The following is a 16931-nucleotide window of genomic DNA, read 5'->3' as shown; positions in this document are numbered from 1 at the left end:
AACATCTCCTACAAGTCATCCTGATTCTTAGCACAGAAAAATGTATGGGGGAGTTTAGAGGGACCCTGGAATGTGTTAACTGCTGCAACACAAAAATCTTACATGGCGGCAGCCTCAGTCTAGAACCCAGGATAAATAAGGTCAACACCACATGCATAAATTTGCCATCTTGTGGGAACAGCAAAATTGAGGACTAACTCTATCCATACAGTTTCTCATTTCTAGCAGTAATTCTTGTATTAACTTTGCTGTGGCCCAAACAATCGGGATCTGTATAGCAGCAACATGCCAGAAAAGTTGATCAGGCTCCAGGAAAATTTTAATCCAGGAAAGGTTCAGGAAACTGAAATAAAGAATTGTTTCCTTCAGGAAGAAAAGTAAATTTAAAGGCCAGGCTGGTCCTAGTATGTACTTGTTCATAACTGCATAAAAGAGACTGGCTGTGCCATCTACCCTATCTTGTTTAGGTGGCTGACCATAGGAGCACAAAGGTGTTATACTGTTTCCTACTTTGTTCAGAGTTACCCCCACTGGGCCCAGCACTCAAGAGAGATCACATAGTAGTTCATCGTCCCTGGCAGGAGAAGTTCCATACACTGATTTTATTTCAAGCACACGACAAAACATACGGAAACGATATAATGAAAAATATTAAAAGAAAAAATAATAAAAAATAAAATACTTCAAGCACAAAATGACTCTACTAACTATGTTCGAATCATACCAAACACTGGCATTGTGCCTCCTCGGGGGAGGCAGTTTGCCAGAAGGTTGCCACAGGCAGCTAGTAATTGCCTACACACAACGGGCAAAAGAGATTAAGCTTAAATATTTGAAGGTTTGTTTTAAAAATATTTTCACCATATTTTAAAAATAAAGCTGTATTTTATTCTTCATATTGAAGCCATTAAGCCAATTTATTCAACACTAAAACACTCCTCATTTCCACAGGTCACCCCTGTAACTGCTTCCCTTCCTGGGTGTCCTGCCATAATGTGTGCGCATACTTGTGCAAGGCTGCGAAGTCTGGGGAATTCCTTGAAGACACTCAAGTCCCATGCCACGTCTTTAGAAGAATTAACCTTGCAAGGACTTGAATAGATTGGAGGTTTCTACAAATTACTTTCAAATCCAGTTCTTAAACTGGATTATAACTGATATTACTGGAGAGAGCTATAGAAAAGCCTCTCTTACATATTCTAATCTATTTCACCATTGTTGTTTCCTGTTTCATGCTGAAGCCAAAGGGTTAAGGGATGTGACAGTTTTAGTGAGGTAATGATACAGAAAGGCTTCTTTTCTTAAGGCAGGCAGGCTGAGGTTATGTTTTCCTAACATTACCATGAATGATTTGGTTGTAGTGAAAGGCTTGATTTGTTCTTTGCTATCAGTAATTGATAAAGACAGAAAATACAAGGCAGAGTTTTGGGAAATTTTGTTTTAAGACTGTGACTGAAAAGTCTTCTGTCTAACAGTACGTGTTCCCTCTGGATTGACTAACCTTTACAATTTTTCCACAAACTGATTCTGCTGAATAGAAATTGATTAATGAGCTCAGACACAGAATTGTCACTAGAAAATAGCCATTGAAATTCTGGTCAGCAATCACTAGCCCCAGGGTCAAGGAAGACCATGGACCAGCTTAGCCGGAAAAAGAGCAGTTTTCATTTTTCTTCTCGCTAACTTAATTTCAACTGTGCCTGGTGACATTGGTGCTGCCGGGAGTCTGTCATTGGCCTTTTTGATAAACCCATGTTCTGAGGGCTTCTTTGCTAAGCTATAGAAATGCTTTCAAGGCTATAATTTCATTGGCCTTAATCCCCTCTGCCTTCAAAGCTTGTAAAGTTATTTACACCTGTGCAAAATAAGAGAAAAGTTGGAGTTACACACTGCCTATCATTCCAGACCTTAGTGGCATCATCTATGACATTACCTCTAAAGATTCCAACCATTAGTGCTGCCACGTTCTTTGGAACGTGCATATTGTAGTAGCATGAAGCTTACTTAAGAGGGTATTCACTTCACTTTCATTTCAATCTACTTCGTACCACTGTTTTAAGCCCTTCATACATATAAGAATTCAAAGAGCTTCCTATGGACAATGTTCAGCCCTCTCCTCCAGAAGTTTGCATCTGCTGGCCTGAGAGAGTGGTTTTGCAGTCAGATCAATCCTTCAGGCTGTTTGAGAATCTGTCACGTTCAACAGATGTGAAAGGACAAAGAAGTGGGAAATCAGTTCTCCTCCTGTTGTGGTCCCTTGTGGTGCTGTGGAATAAGAAGAATGTGAGAAAAATAGGAAAAGGAAAGGAGAGCAAAGCCGTAGTAAGGGTACACTGTCAACACATGTAGGTAACTAGCATGCAGAAAGACTGGAGAGGTAATAGCCTTGAAAACTGAAATCTTCTCTTTACCTAGACACATTCACAAGTTTTAGTCATCGTGAAGGGGAGGCTGGGGGAAAGATATTATCAACAGATACCTCCATGACAGACTGTGACAGGGGTACTTCCCTTCTCAGTTCTTCTGCTAGGAAGGCCAGTACGCACCCATGAGATAGCTGCAGCCATCCTATCACAACTGACACCACTATCTTTACCAGGAGAGTTTGAATCACCATTCCTTGAACTGTGACATTCTCACTTGAACAGAACATTGAAGAAGAATTTGAAATTCGAACCTGAAACACTTTGCTTTGTCCCATTTACCAGTGATTTGCTTATTGACTTTGAAAAATGTCCTCATAGGTTAAAATACTCTATTTCTACCCTCATCTTGCCGATTATTTTCAGGAAATGAAATAATGAAATGTCTTCCCACTCTTGGTTAATATTAGGAATTTATAGATTGGGGGGGGAGGGGGGAGGATGACAACACTATTGGGTAATAATTGGCACGTCATTTCCTTTGTTCATCCAATTATATTGCATTTAAAGGTTGTCATTATTATGGTTTTAACCATTATGCCTCAAATAAATCAGTAGATGCACTTTTTTTATATATAAATCAAACAGTTAACTATGGAAAAAATATAATCTACACATACAATACAGAAGACTTATGTTTTAAAATTGTTTAATTTAAAGATAGACATTAGAATTATAAAAATAGGTCAATGGCAGTGTTATTAACTATTAGTAGTAACTAAAAATATTGGAAACTATGTAAAAGTTGAATCACATCACCATCATATTTTATAACACATGCTGAATTTGTAGAAAGACAGAAATTTGGGAATTATTAAAGAAATTTAATATTTTATCAACTCAAAATATTCTTTTTTTTTGGGGGGGGTAGTTATTCTATCACTAAGGAGATGCTTTATCTGTGGAGTTAGCTTTTTTTTTTTTCTCCTGTGATATTCTAATACATTCAGTTTCAATTCTTTTTCTGTCCTTTAAAAACAATACATTTATTAATTATTCAACAGCACTTCAGTTTTAAACATCAAAAAGATCAGCCCCGTCTTGTTTGTTTGTTTTTTGTTTTGTTCAGACATTCTATTCTAATTCTCCATTTCCTTGATGATCTCTTTGTTCCCATTTTGTGTTTCATGAGCAGTTGCAGTCTTCATAGTTTATTTAAACAGAAATAATACTACTTGAAACTTATTTCACTGATGTGAACATTGTTAATTCCTGAGGTGTATTTCACTCATTGAACTAGGGAAATGATTGTCTTATATTTCAAAGTTAGAAGGCTCCCAGCATTCACATTTATGTAAACTACAACAAGACACTCAACCACACATTTCCCACTTGCAAGATGGGTATCAGGAATTTCTTAGGGATACTGTGATAAAAAATGTTTGCTTTTGGATCTAGTATGGTGCAGAGATCCTGTGCTAAGATTGGTGACACTAGACCAAAACCTGAAAACCCTATGTACATGGGCAGCACTGTACCTGAGCTATTAATTTGTACTTTTTAGCGAGAGTAAGTCAGTTCACTAAGAGCTGCATATGTACACAGTAGTCCTGGAGGTAGTGGGGGAGATCTCTTTGCCAAGCTTCACTTGGGCCCTTTGTGCCTGTGGCATCCTTAAGAAACAAAAACAAACAAACAAAAACCCCAAAGGCTATATTTCTATATCTGCTCTCTATTTTTGAGAATGTTACCCTTACTATGCCTCAGCCATGTATGCCTCTTCTTAGTTGAACTGCACTGCAGAACAGGTTGACTTTAAAAGATAGCAATAAGTCATGCCAAAAAGCTCATGTGGAATTAATTGTATTCAACACATACTGGTGTATTTTTGTGGCTTTTTCTAGCTAGCCACAAAAACAAAAGCAGCCAGTTAACTAGAATTGTTTTTTACATTAAAAAGCCAAACACTTCAGACACAAAATTGATAAGTATTAATGAAGTATGCACACAAATGCAGAATACATTCCAATGCACATCCTAGATTTGCTTTCTCCAATGCTCTCATTGTCACTATAATTGATATATAATAAATTATAACAACACCTTGCATCTGAGAGAAGTGGTAAACAGGCACACGGGTTTTGCTGCCTGGAAATAGAGTATTTCTTGTTATAATGATAGCCAGACAAAAAAAAAAAATACAGGCCTGAGTAGCTTCTTTGGGATTATTTTCATTAGATGTCATAAGGTCCCTGGGTACTTGTACAATCAGTAACACTTCACAGAACCTTCACTTCTAACAAATAATTAGCTAAAATTGAACCAGAGATTTCTTACATGCATGTCATAGATTTGATATGAATAATGAGGGAAAAGGTTAACAGCAGGTCATAGGCAGTTCCCTATCTTCCAGCTTATTTATTCAGTGAAATGAGAAATTGATCACATTATTTCGTATAGAAGAAACTGATTCATTACAATCACCTCTGAATTGGCAGTTTTTGCTTTAGGCAATTTCAGAACATTACTTATGCTTAAACAGTTACTGGTAAGGTCATTTTACAACTTGTAATCACCTCTCTGACCTCTTCACGACCATATTCTCAAAAGTTGAAGCATATGTTAAAATTGATGAAAGCATATATATGAACAGAAAACTAACAGTTAAACAAGAGGAGCTGAAAAAATAAAACCACACAACTGAAATATGGATGAACATATTCAGGTGCACTAAGAAAATATTGAGAAGACATCATAGCTTGTGCATTAAAAACACATTGTCATCCCTATTTTGGCAAGATACCTATTGGAGGGAGAATTATTCTGATACTGCATGCATTGTTAACCATTGGAGGGAAAGAAACAGCAAAAGTGATGGAAACAACTACAGGTAAGGATCTGAAGCTGGAGGTGATGCTAAGGGGCTAGAGGACAGAAAAGGCTAGTTCTTTCCCCCAAGATAAATGAGGGTCATTACTCTCTCTTCCACTGGCCCATACATGCTCCATGCCTTGGAGAACATTTTTACCAACAGTTCCTCTTGCTACATTAGTATCACTCCAACCAGAGTGTATTTTCAGTCAGACCCCGTTCTTGGGACAGAATGAGGAACTGCAGACCCTGCAAAGCCAGGATCAATTCATTCCCAAATACAGAGACATACTGGGTGAAGTTAGGCTGAAACCTGCAGTGTCTGAGAATCAGTATCATGTGAATGTTGCAGAGTGCATGTACTGCTAGGCGCTGGATTAGATGGAAGATATTCAAGTACAATCTTCTCTTCTAATAAAAGAAATGGGTTTGTTTGACTATTTTTGCAAAACTGAGCCCATAATTCAGGTAATGCATCCCATTGTGTGTTATAAGAACATTAAGAAAATTTTAAGAAGTGGGCTTTGTCATTTGAAAGCAGGGAGATAGAAATGTGCAGAGCTTTTGGTAGCAAAAGGGTGTAAATTATCATAGTATTAACTGCTTAACATGACATTCATTAAACCTGTTACTGAAGAGCTACAAGTACAAAGAAACATTACTTACATATTTCAGTTGGAATAGCTTTCTCATTTATGCTTGTTAGCTGCAGTGTCAAAAAGGCATCATCATCACTGCAAAGCATAAGAAAATGGTATTTTAAAAGTAATTCTGGTCAATAACTGAATTAAGAAATGTTCAAGGATAAACTACAACATAAAACATAATCTATGAATTTATATCATTTTTTAAAGCACCTGTGTTCCTTATACTTTGGTGGCTAATGTTCAGATTTACAAAAGGATTTAAGCATCTAACAAAGGATTAAGGGGACTTCTATATGCTTCTATCCCCCACTCCTTCAAACTTCATCCTGACTTCACAGTTGCTTGAAGTCTATAATTGCTTATGTGTTCATAGTTGACCAAGTGCTTAATTGTCTTTTTTGCACTTTTGATAACTGGTTTCTCACTAGAAGAAGGAAGCAGTTTGAGATTATCTAGCAGCTAAAACAGCCATTTTCTTATGTTCTCTCAGAAGCCAATATTCCCAAGGTACATCAGTCTGATAGGTGCTATCAGAACACATCCAATGCAGGAGAAAGATTCATACAAATCACAGCAGTCAAATGACTCTCAAAATGTGATCAAAGAAGAGGGAGACATCTCAATTTTTATTCAATGGAATAAGGAATCTAAAGAAGTTTCATAGAATCTAAAGAAGTTTCTTGTCTTCCAAGAGAGTTCATGAATCCACAGGCCGTGAAGACCTAAGAGAGTATGCTGAGCTAGTGGAGAGGATGAACACAGGATTCACATAGACAGAGAAAGGATAAGATGACAAAGAGGATTCTCCAGCCCAGTGATTCAACTGCAAGGAAGGTGTTATGGGTTCAGGTCCCTGATCATGCTACTTGCTTGGGATGCAATGATTCAGTTTGTTCCCTGCTGTAGAAACAGTTTTAAGGCACTTCATTCTCTCTGTTTAATTTAGGAGGAAACAAGGTACCTAAATCTGAAGCATACTGGTGTTCTACAATTCATTTGGAGATTTTGTTCTAGATCTCTTAAAGCTCATTGAATAATAATAATAAAGTTAATAAGCAAATGTCCGTGTCCCTTTCCTGAATGTGAGATTCACTGTAGCTTCTTAAAATTGGACATAAAATAACAGGAACAAATTTGGTAAGTTTTGTCAGCATCTTCTTTGAAGGTGGTCTAAATAGTTTTGCAACAGTTCCCACCCTTCTTTAATTTATATCACATGAGTTCTCAATGCTTCCAACAGCTTAAGGAAGATGGAGAGCAAATCTAAAGCTAAACATATAACATGCACTCAAATGTAGTTTTGATATCTGCTTTAAATAAAGGTATTGCTTAGCCATGAAAAATTTCTTGGCAACAAAGCTGTAGAAATGTATGTTAATTGTAAAACAGCCCTAAAAATTGCATTTGTGTGGTTTAAAACATGCCTGTAACAATCACATCATTAATCAATTACTGATATATGTACAGGTGGATTTTATGGTATGCCCACTAGAAACTGGACAGACACCTGCATCTTCCTTATCTTCAGGATGCTTAACTTACTCAAATTTGTGCAATATGTGTAAGGAATGAGAACTATGTGGTTAAAAAAGACACAGTAAACATCTAGTTGAAAAAGTAGCTAAGAATGTTCATAGAAATGTGTGTAAATGTTTTCACTAGCAAACAATACTCCAAGCATTTTCGTTGTGAATGCCAGTATATTTTATCTGACTCTCATGGCATATCATTGGCCTTTTCAGTCAGTTTACCTGAAGTATGCGAGTAGAACATTAACAGCAGCAAAAATGTATCAGGTCCATATTTCATGTACTTTCCAACATATATAATGCTTTCTCTTTTTGTCAAAACTATTTAATTTTTTACCAAGAAGCAAGACAAGTTTATTCAAAGGAGAACTTTCCACTTCCACTAAAATTGTCATCCCTATACTATCTCATTTAAGACAGTTTTGGCTTAGCTTCTTCCCCCTATTCAGGTTTTGTCATATTGCTAGGCTGCTGCTTACGTTCCCTCACACAACACTCCTGTAGATTTAAACCCTCTTTTGTGTAAGTGCAGCAGCTTTGGCTCTGGCCAAAGCTTCTCTTGCAGCAGGCTTTCCATCTCTTCACAGGCAGGATGGGGTAGCCCAAATACAACAGATACATGACCACAGAACAGATTCCTCTTTTTTGTCCACCCCTTTTCCAGAGTTTCAAATTCGTCAGCACTCTTGATTTACAATTTATATCTGCTAGGACATACAGTATTTGAAACAAGGCGTTTTTCAGTGTTTTTTTTTAGAAAAAAGCCTGACTTTTTCTTTTCTTTTCCTTTTTTTTTTTTTTTTTTTCCCTCCAAAACTCTAGCAAGCACAAAAAGTATGTGGAGCTAAACAAAATAGCACATACATATGCAGCCCCTTGCCAGCCACAGCATCTCATAATCACTCTTTCATCTGTGCCATCAGCTGTAACAGAAGACTAAATAAAGATGAGGGAAGGCATTCCTGCTGGAAAAATATGCCCTGTTTCTTTTATAACTCATTACATTTCTGTAAATCCTTTCAATCCTGCTCCTATTTAGACTCAATAGATCTGCCAAGGCATTAAGACCTGAGCTCTCTTTGTTTTCCTCTTGGAAATTTTCTATTTTGTAAAGTCAGTTTACATACTGTGGAGTTAAATAAACCTTTTGTTTTGTTTTAAGAGGATGTGACCATCCCATTATTCTGAGGTGTTCCTATATGAATGAGCGCTCTCAAAATTCAGCAACAATATTCATTACTTGGTACAGGAACAGCTCTGAGAAACAACACAGACATATACAGCGCATTCACCACTGGGACAAACTCCTAATCTCTGTGAACTATGGGATCTCAACCAGAATTCAGAAACTGTCTGCAGACCGAATCTCCAGATTGTCAGAAATGCACATAATTAGTAGCTAACTTTGTCTTGCAAAAGTCCTTATCTGATCAAATTACAGTATGTTGCCTCAAAGCTCCATGGCAGCATTCAGAATTATTTATTTCTGATCTTTTATTGGTACAGTTTTGTCTGACACTCAGGAAACATTTTTCAGGAAAAAATAAAACAATTCCTGTCACAGGTAGTTTATTACCCTTGCCCTTATATCTGTAATTTGCAGTGGTGGCTAGAAATATTTCACTTGTGTGTACTTTTTCTTGCAAGATCAAAGTTCAGTTCTACAAAAGCCTAAATAATGAATAACTTTGCAGACGTTATTCATTCAAATGTTAAAAACTGAGCACCTTCTACAAAGACAACATAAAGGTCGGGAATTAGCCGTATGAAAAAGAAACTGTTTTTCTCCTTTGGAACCATTATGTCTAATCAGTAGAGTTGCCTTGGGCCCTAAGCTGAATCAACTGTTTAATTGTAACCAAATATGAATGTCAACAAATCAACAGGTATAGTACAGTTTCTCTGACAAAACTAGAATCTGCTTACATTTTCAACAAAATATATCTTCACAAAAAGCTGTAAAATTTTGTAGACTAAGTGTTCCACCTTCTATTTATTGCTTCCAGGGTGGGCTTTCTCATCACAGAGAAAAAGTGATGAAAGAGAAAACTGAGCATTTGACCTAATACTTAAATCTAAAATTAAGTGATGCTGTAGAAACTTATTTTGTGGAAGTATTTTAAAGGATTTTCGTTGTAACACAGAGCACAATATAATTGTGATTTTTTCAGGCTAACTGTAGACAGACCTATTCCAGAATAGTTGTACAAATTACAGCTACAGAGGTCTAAAAAATAGTTAACATCCCATTTCTGTAGCAATTGTATCATATCCTTTCTTCATTCAAAGGTTCCTAAATCCCTATAATAAATTGAAGATATTTCATTTTAGAGACTAGCAGATTCCATAATGAGTTAAGCCTCTTTACAGTTTATTTTAATAAAGCACAGCTTTCTAAATATACAGAGGCAATAAAACATGCAGGTTGCAGCAATAATATGTTTAGTAGCCTTGCTTGATAAAATGGAAATGTTTGCATGTTTCAAATTACGAGCAATTTAAAGTAGGAAGTAAGCAAACTAGCTCTTGTGTTATGAAGCTTGACATTGTTAAGCCTTAAGAGAACACATACTTCAAAGTCATACAGACTGATATATGCCCTGTAAGCTTGGCAAGAGGAGCAATGCCATAATGATGTACCGCACAACAAAAATCACCACAGACTTCCATTTCAGTGCAATGTTGCCTAGTTTTAAACTTTAAAAAATGTACTAGTGTTGTTATTTTAAAAATTAATTCATCATTTTCTTACAAAAAGATCAACACATAGGAAAAACACAAGAATGCCTTCCTTTGGATATCAACCAACAAAAATAATCACTGTAAGTTATAAATAGTAAGAATTGTACCAGTATTTTAGCTGAATTTACAGAGTCAGAAATATCACTTGATAATGAATTTACTAATAATATTAGGGCAAATTACTATAATTTTCCCCTGCACCAAGATAAGTGTGGAGACACTCTTTCCTATATGAATTTGTAGTTATTCTGCAGATGTTTACACCTGTATAATGTCTCCCCATGAATACCAGAATTAAAGTAAATACTACCTACTTACAAACCTAAATGTAATAATTCCTAATTCTTTGTTGAACCGTAGTTAGAATTCAATTAAATTACTGTATATGTGAAAGAACAAAATGTTAAGACTAGAAACACAAACAGAAATAATAAAAAGAAAATCTCAACCTAAGCAGCCTCTGACTCATCTATCAAATCAGCCTGAAATGTGATGACTTTTCAAACCTGTAGCTACTTTATTTCAGAATACAACTGATTCAGAGATGTAGCCACATGGCTTTGCATAGATTTATTCTCAAAGAAGGCAGCAGTATGAAATATTTGCATAAGTCCACAACCAATTAGTTACATACATAAATGTTTAGAAAAAGAAATCTCATTAATCAGTTCAGCTAACAAACTGATAGCTAATAAGATACCTATAGACAAAACAAACGTGTAAGCATATCTAAAGTTTTTCTAAAAATAATTAACTTGTTTTGAGAATCATTTCTAATTTTGTGTCCATAGCAATATTACAATACCACAGGAGTTCCTCTCTTTATATAATGGTTCTAAAAATCTGCATTTTAAAAGTAGTTTGAATTTGTTGACTTAAATATTAAGTCATGTATGCAAAACTATTTACCTTATTGCACATTCACCCAAATCTCTTGAATTTAATTCTGCCCATTTTTCACTGTAAGTGACATTTAGTGAACCTTCCTATTTTTCCTTTGTTCATTTAGCACTCATCTAGATGAAATTCACTGGCCGATACTAGACATCTTCAATACATAACACTTTGGATATTATATGTAAAATGTTGTTGGGGCCTTATAAAAATAAAGATTCTTGACAAAGTTCCACAACAGAATTTAAAATTACTATTCCTATTCAACCTGTTAGCGCTAAACTACAGTTAAAAAATAAAAATAAAAAGGGAAGGGGAGAACCTCTCGTAATATTTCTTCAAGTATTCTAGAAAAATCTATATATCCTCCAAAGCTCTTTTATTCTTAGTACACACAATATGCATATGAGCACAAAGGTGCTCCCTTTAGAAATATTGCTAGCAAACAGCAAGAGCTGAGAGACCTTACATATCTGTTTCTGAGAGATCGTTAGGTAATACAAGGATAACACTGTAAGCTATCTGAATGAGATATTCCAAACTGACTAATGAATAGCAAATCTTAAGTCATGCAGGTGCTTTTGAATATCCTTGTCTGTATGTTCAAACACAACAAATGCCAAACAATTTTAAAGGCCCTGTCTTGTAACCACTTGTGCCTATGTAATCTTTGAGATGCTGCCTGAAAGACTGCTGGAGCAATCCTACTCCCAAGAAGAGTAATTTATACATATTAAAAATATTTCACATTTTTATATCACATTCTGACACTCTCAGTGAAGTTTTTAAACCTGAAACTCTCTTGTTCTGACACTCTCAGGTCCTTTAACGAAGGACTAGAGCCACTGAGCACAGAGGAACACAGAGATGCCCTTCCCTGTGTCAAAGATATTTGCTTAGCAGCTGTGTTGGCACTTCTGCACAGAGCACCAAGTGGGACAACCTTCTTTGCTGGGAAGGAGGCCAGACTACCTCTTTTGCTGCTTTGTGCCTTTACAGAAGACAACTGTTATGTGACTCCAAAATTCTATACTACATCCTCATTCACACTGATGCACAGAAGTTTCTAGCAGCCTTCATAAAGTTTTATTAACTAAGTTTAAAACACATGGAAACAAAGACTTGCCATGTGAGTTCACACAAAGGTGGTCGTGGAAGGAGATGTGTAATACACGATTTCCATCTCCTGCATCTTTGTTTATATGCTAGGAGATTGAACCTTCTCTTCTAAACAATTACAAAGTGATAGCACCAGCAAACCAGTCTTTGTTCAACCAAAGCAAAACACTATCTCTTCGAGCATACATGCTGTATGCAGTTTGCCTTTTTCCTAAAAACAAGAAACATTAGTCAATTCAGCAGAAAGATGTTTGTGGATTTCTGTGGACTCGCGTCATCACAAAAGGAATTGACCAGTTTGATCCAGACTATATGCAGGTGATATGTCCACTCTGCTGATTCTGATTAAATGGACAGCTTCCATGGCCTATGCTCCCATGGCCTAAAAAATAAAAACCTGCACCTTTTTGGTTTGACCTTTTTTTTTTTTTTTTTTTTGGAAGCCATGCGCATTGAGAATCAGACTGCTTTGTCAGATAATGCTTTCAGTTGATGCTTTTGAAGACCTGAATGCATGTAGCTCCTGACAATGATTATATGCACATGTTCCATATAATTCCAAAAGCACACCCATTATGAAAGATTAGTACAGTTGTGCTTATGATGTATTTAGGTCGTCTGTTACTGAATATTTCTACTGTCAGTACAACAAAAGTGTGATGATCACAGTTAAAGCTTAACAAAGAAAATGCTGTCAGGCAATTAGTAAGCTGAAGTCAGCAGTACTAAAGTGAAATATACCATGTTTGGAATAGCAGAGTGGTTTGCTTGTGATAAATGTTGAAACAGGTCCTCATACACAGAACACATCCTAGCCTTGGAAAAAAGTTCAGTGTTTGCGAAAATAAATAAATAAATAAATAAACTGACGCAGCTTAAGCTTATTATTAGGTTCCTTACTTTTTTTTCCAGAACAGCCTCAGTCACTGGGCTTCCATGAAGTGAGTATTCATTCATTATAGCACAATTGCCTTTTGTATGAAAAAGATAACAACAGCACACCTGAGGAAAAGACTGTATACTACAAAGACATGTTGAAGAGAAAGGAGAGTCTATGAAATGAATCATCTCAAAGACCACAAAGATTTTCGGAAAAACACAAGTGAATCTTATTCTTGAAAGACTAACATTAAAAAAATAATAATAATAATTTGGCAAAATACAGTAAAATCAAAACCGGCAAGAGGTCTTTCCAAAGTCTCTAAGCCTTCCCAGTTGACAGCTAAGCAATTACAAAGGATACAAAACCAGCATGTTTTTAGAAAGGGAATGACTAAATTCACGTATAGCCTGAGCAACACAATTTCATCGCAAGTTAGTCAATACTGGGTGACTTACAATTGGTCTTAGTTTGTTCTAAAATGTTTTACAGACACAATTTTGAATTGTCAGGTTTAATCTTAGCATAGTTATCATACTTATGGAAAAAAAAAATCCTACTATAATATACTATAAGAATAGAGGCCAGCTCATGCCTGAAGTATTTACAAAACCAATTGGATAGATTGGGAACAGGATGCACAAAATGAGAGGAGCAACAGCAAAAATAAGGCAGGCCTAGAACAGAAGGACAATAAAAAATAAATCTGTAAGAATGAAAAGTGGAAAGAATGAGAAAAGGAAACAATAATTTGGCCTGAAAATCCATGTTTAGGAGAGACTCCTTCCAGCTGTCTGTATGGAATGATGCCTTCCTGCAGGCTTGCAATGAGTAACCAGTGAAGGTGACCAACGAGAAGCAATAAGTAAACCACGTCCTATAAACTGCAAATCACACAACCACTCCTTTACAATAAGATGGCAAATGTTCTCTGATAGTCTTTTGGTATTGTTTAGTGGGGTTTGTGCCTGTAATGGAATCCATAAGTTAAATAAGCCTGGCACTTGGCACGTGCTGCAGATAGCTCAACAATGACAAACCCACATGCAGTTGTACATATCTGGCCCAAAGCTTTTTAAGGTTGTGTTTTCAGGACAAGCAGCCAGTTGATTTTGGAAGTCCACCATTGTTATTTCACAGAAAGAGAATACTACATCTCCACAAGAGCGATAACTCTTACTGAAACATTGAGTTATGTCAGGTGCAGGCTGTGTCTGTGACACACTGGCTTACTAACAGATTATTGACTTTCCACATTCTTCACCTGAGAGCGGCAGGTACTATGCAAGCAGGTACAGCAGGTACTATGCAAGCAAGCTGCCTAGGTATTTATGACTTCATTTAACTTTACAGTAAATCTTAGAATTTATATAATTGCAGATGCACTATAATGAGTGAATGTCTGTGAACACTTGATACTTAATTGTATGTCACCATTTGTCTTTAATGACATATATTCTTCAGTATGATAGCCAACAGTCTCTCAAAAATTTCTGATTTTTTTTTTTCTGAGGGAACAATCATTCAGTTTTCTGTGAAGTTCTACTTTCTGTCTCACTAACTCCACTTAGTTCTAATAAAAAAAATTCTCTCATGAAGGAAAAGAAAATGCTCAAGTAGCTAGATAGTCCTCTGTTTCCTTTGGTTCCTGCAGAGCCACAGAACTGGTATGGCTCTCTATCCCACTGGAGTGAGTGCAAAGACAATGCCCTAAGTACTACAGCAAGCTGTGTTCCACCTGCACTGCACAGCTGGTGGGCTTCAACAGTCACTCCAGGGATTTTTTGCAAATAGAACTTGCATACAGATTTGTAAAAAGAGGATGTAAACCTTCAACTATTTACTGCTTTATTTGCCACCAAGTGAAACAGCTTAGATACCAACTGTCTAAAAGGTAAGTACCAAGTGTAAGTCAGTTGCAAAGGCCTTTCACCACACCATGAAGACGCATTCTATACACACTGTAAAATGAGAGGAATTGCTCTCTGAAATGGTTAATACCTTTATGCCAACTATCAGAGGAGATGCAACCAATATCTACCAGTGAAAATCAGATGAAAGCAATGTTCAACGTGTTCCACCAAGCAGAAAGTGTGTAACATCACCACCTGAGGGAAGAACTCTGAAGATGCTCATGAAGTTCCAGCTGCACAGACCACACTTAGCTGTTTGTATATCCCTCTAAATTCCTCAGTTGATCCAGGTTACATTTCCTTAACTTGTTCCCTCCCCACTATCCCTCTAACTCTCTCTTACATCCTGTCCTTTCCTAGGCACAGCTGCATAAGCTCCCTCACCTCCTATCTCCTTACACAGAACAATTACTTTACATTTCTGTTCAATACATTTTAAGTGTGTTTAATGCCAGTTGAAAAGAAAGAAAAAAAATATTTCCCAACTCTCAGATAGGCAAAAGCACATCTCAGGAATTCTGTAGGAAGGAGAGAGATGATGGGACAGATAGTACAGTCTCATTATGGTGGCTCTACTTCAGCTTTTAATTACTTTCTATGAAGGATAAGTGTGGACCAAGTTGTTGGTAGTCTTACTTTTTTTCACAGGACACCAGCCAATGCTGACAATATGCTATTTTTCAGGATGAACTGTTTTGATAGGGCAGAACTACAATGACATCAGGAAAATAGCCACAGCAACATTACTAATGATAGCACTGGAAGTGAATAGGATCAGTTTAGGTAGGTCACTTTTTTTTTCTTCATAAGAGAACAATCAGACCTAATAAATATCTAAAAGATGAGAATAAAAACTAATTAGTGCTTGCACTGAAACTATTTGCTCTAAAATTAATTCCGTCTGTAGTAAATCTTGACAGTAGAAGAAAACCAGGGATGTTTTATTTTGTCTTGCTTTCACTATTTAGTAATTTTGAGGATATATGTTTTTTTAATCAGTGCTATTTGTTAAAGTTGGCATTAAATATGAATGGATTATGCCCAGTTCAGCCAGACAATATATGCAGTTCAAAAGCTTTACAGTACGAAACCATCTTTCCTGAGTCTACAGATTTCTGCACAGCAGGGGGTCTTCAATGTTTTCTAAGCATTTATACATATCATCTCACATCACAGACTTAGCTATTACAAAGAGCCAGTGGTACCTTCCACACAAAGGTCATAGGCCACTGTTATTGACATATGCCTTTAATCCTGCGAACGCTTCAAAAGATGAAGATTAGCAGAAAACCTCAGAACTTGCACCCAGGAGATAGCTGTTTGTCAAAGAGTTGATATTATTGATGCTTACGAAAGAAGAAGAGTGTGTAATTTATCTAATAAAAGTCAGGTCTTGTTTGCCTAGACTCCAGAGTTCTGACTGTTCCCTTGCTGAACTATTTGATTCCGAGTTTCATATAATAAATGCAAATGTTTGATCAGCTTTGCATCTTCTTAGGAGCAACCAGTATTATTGGGTGGATTTTCTTCCTTGGTTTTCTTCAGTTTTTCTTCTTAAAGTCTTTGTTTCCTTTAGAATTCATTATAAACAACATAATTATATGTCTCTTTCTTCCTTGATTGAGAGCATTTCTTACAGATGATGATTTACCACTTGGAAATTACAAATAGCATGAATAGATACAATTATTATATTGCAGAATTTACTTTAAAATCCAGAAATGTAGTTTAGCTGAACTGTTCATAAATTATAAGTAGGCAGGTCACATTCTTTCCTCTAATCTTCATATATGATCCTTGATACAAATTCAGCTTGTTCCTGAAACTGGATTAGAAGGTTTCCTCTGGAATGTGGGACAGGTTTAAGGTTGGGAGGAGCAGAAATGGAAATGAAATGCAACTCAAAATAAACTACAGGAAAGAATTATTTTTATCAAGGCTCTTACAGACAATCACCATGTTTCAGTAAGATA

The sequence above is a fragment of the Anser cygnoides genome, chromosome 12 (genome assembly GCF_040182565.1).
Source record: "Anser cygnoides isolate HZ-2024a breed goose chromosome 12, Taihu_goose_T2T_genome, whole genome shotgun sequence".
Taxonomy (NCBI): Eukaryota; Metazoa; Chordata; class Aves; order Anseriformes; family Anatidae; genus Anser; species Anser cygnoides.
Note: the sequence above shows the minus strand (reverse complement) of the source record.